A 3,121-nucleotide genomic window follows, 5' to 3' on the forward strand; every position below is an offset into this window, starting at 1 on the left:
CTACTCCCATATGCAGCTGTAATGGGGTTAGCATATGACCCCAGAGTCCTTCTGGACTGCTCAATTCCACTTAGGTCCATGATGGAGAAAGGGAATATGATATGAATTCACAAGCAAAGTAAATTTTTTTTTAAAGGTGACCGAAAAAAAAATAAAATAAAATAAATGGAAAATAAAATAAAAAAAATTTCGAAAACTGAAAGAAAATAAAATCAAAGAAAATTGAAAACTAAATTAATTAATTAATTAAAAAGATTTCGAAATTAGTAATTAAAAAAATATGATTGAAAAATTAAAAAGATTTGATTTTTGAAAAAGATTTGAAAAGATCAATTTTTGAAATTAGAATTTTGACTTGACTAAAAAAAAGATATGATTTTGAAAATTAGTGCCAAATTTTGAAGATTTAAAGGAAAACACAAAGGAGACACCAAACTTAGAAATTTTTAGAAAATCACACACAAATTTTCGAAAACCTAAAGGAAAACACAAAGAAGACACAAAACTTAGAATTTTTAAAGATCAAGACAGGACTTAAAACATGCAAATTCGAAAAATTAAAAGAAAACAAAAGCATGCAATTGACACCAAACTTAAAATATGAAACTAAACTCAAATAAAAGACTCTAAACCAACAAAAATAAAACAGTCCTAATCTAAGCAAAAAGATAAACCGTCAGTTGTCCAAACTCGAACAATCCCCGGCAACGGCGCCAAAAACTTGGTGCACGAAATTGCAATCACACTCTTGCAATTCCGCACAACTAACCAGCAAGTGCACTGGGTCGTCCAAGTAATACCTTACGTGAGTAAGGGTCGATCCCACTGAGATTGTCGGCTTGAAGCAAGCTATGGTTATCTTGTAACTCTTAGTCAGGATATCAATAATTCTCAGGTTTAATTGTGAAGAGTAAAAGAACATGAAATAAATAGTTGTTTTGCAGTAATGGAGAACAGGTTGAGGTTTTGAAGATGCTCTATCTTCTAAATCTCTACTTTCCTACTGTCTTCTTCTTCATGCACGTAAGGCTCCTTCCATGGCAAGCTGTATGTAGGATTTCACCGTTGTCAATGGCTATCTCCCATCCTCTCAGTGAAAATGTTCAACGTGCTCTGTCACAGCACGGCTAATCATCTGTCGGTTCTCAATCAGGTTGGAATAGAATCTAGTGATTCTTTTGCGTCTATCACTAACGCCCAGCCTTCAAGAGTTTGAAGCTCGTCACAGTCATTCAATCCTTGAATCCTACTCAGAATACCACAGACAAGGTTTAGACCTTCTGGATTCTCTTAAATGCCGCCATCAATTCTAGCTTATACCACGAAGATTCTGATTAAGGAATCCAAGAGATATTCACTCAATCTAAAGTAGAACGGAGGTGGTTGTCAGGCACACGTTCATAGGTGAGAATGATGATGAGTGTCACGGATCAATAAGAAACGTGTAATGTGTCATGAGGTAAAGATACAATGTCAAAAGGTCCTATTAATAGTGAACTAGTAACCTAGGGTATATAGAAATGAGTAAATGACGTAAAAATCCACTTCCGGGGTCCACTTGGTGTGTGCTTGAGCTGAGCATTGAAGTTTTCATGTGTAGAGACTTTTCCTGGAGTTAAACGCCAGCTTTTGTGCCAGTTTGGGCGTTTAACTCCAATTTTTGTGACAGTTCCGGCGTTAAACGCCGGGAATTCTGAAGCTGATTTGCAACGCCGGTTTGGGCAATCAAATCTCAAACAAAGTATAGACTATTATATATTGCTGAAAAGCCCAGAATGTCTACTTTCCAACACAATTGAGAGCGTGCCAATTGGGCTTCTGTAGCTCCAGAAAATCTACTTCGAATGCAGGAAGGTCAGAATCCAACAGCATCTGCAGTCCTTTTTCAGCCTCTAAATCAGATTTTTGCTCAGGTCCCTCAATTTCAGCCAGAAATTACCTGAAATCACAGAAAAACACACAAAATCATAGTAAAGCCCAGAAAAGTGAATTTTAAATAAAAACTAATAAAAATATACTAAAAACTAACCAAAACATACTAAAAACATACTAAAAACAGTGCCAAAAAGCGTATAAATTATCCGCTCATCACCCATCATGGTATGATCGTTCTTTTCTCTTTTCTTAGCTTTATTTAGTGACTCTTATTATTATTACTGCATATAGTCTGCATTTGCATCTGCATAAAAAAAGAGAAAAGCGTGTTCCACTCGTGCGTGTGAACCACGCGCATGCGTCATATACGACGCTAAACCTTACAAAAGGTTATGCAGGAGCTATGCAGGAAGGGTGCCTTGCGCACGAGCCAACCCACGCGTACGCGTGGGCGACGTGTGCGCGTCACTCGTATTTTAGTTAACCCACGCGTAAGCGTCAGCGACGCGTACGCGTGGATAGAAAACCGGTGTCAATATTTGGCCGCGAGTTGTGTTGCCTTGGTGCTGGTATTGTGCTTTTAGCACAATCAGTGGTGATGCGTACGCAGTGACCGACGCATACGCGTCACTTGGATTCTTGCTCACCCATGCATAAGCATAAACGATGCTTACGCGTCGTCTCTTCTTTTGCACACCCACGCGTATGCGTCGCTTCGCAGATTTCATTCTTCTCCTTTTCTACCCCGCTTCTCATTCCTTCCTCTTCGCTTCCTACTTTCATCCCCTCTCTTTTCCCTCTCATTTTCTTTTCCTCACTTCATTTACATACTTTCATTCATTGCATTCTGGTGCGCGAAATTGTGAACATTACTTTTTCACAACTCTCATAATCCCCGGTAATGGCTCCAAACACGTGGTGGCTCAATACCATGGCATTACACAACTTCACACAACTAACCAGCAAGTGCACTGGGTCGTCCAAGTAATAAACCTTACGCGAGTAAGGGTCGATCCCACGGAGATTGTTAGTATTGAAGCAAGCTATGGTCATCTTTGTAAATCTTAGTCAGGCAAACTCAAATGGATATAGTGATGAACGAAAATAACACAAAGATAAAGATAGAGATACTTATGTAATTCATTGGTAGGAACTTCAGATAAGCGCATGAAGACGCCTTCCCTTCCGTCTCTCTGCTTTCCTACTGCCTTCATCCAATCCTTCTTACTCCTTTCCATGGCAAGCT

The sequence above is a fragment of the Arachis duranensis genome, chromosome 10, assembly GCF_000817695.3.
Source record: "Arachis duranensis cultivar V14167 chromosome 10, aradu.V14167.gnm2.J7QH, whole genome shotgun sequence".
In the NCBI taxonomy this organism is placed as follows: domain Eukaryota; kingdom Viridiplantae; phylum Streptophyta; class Magnoliopsida; order Fabales; family Fabaceae; genus Arachis; species Arachis duranensis.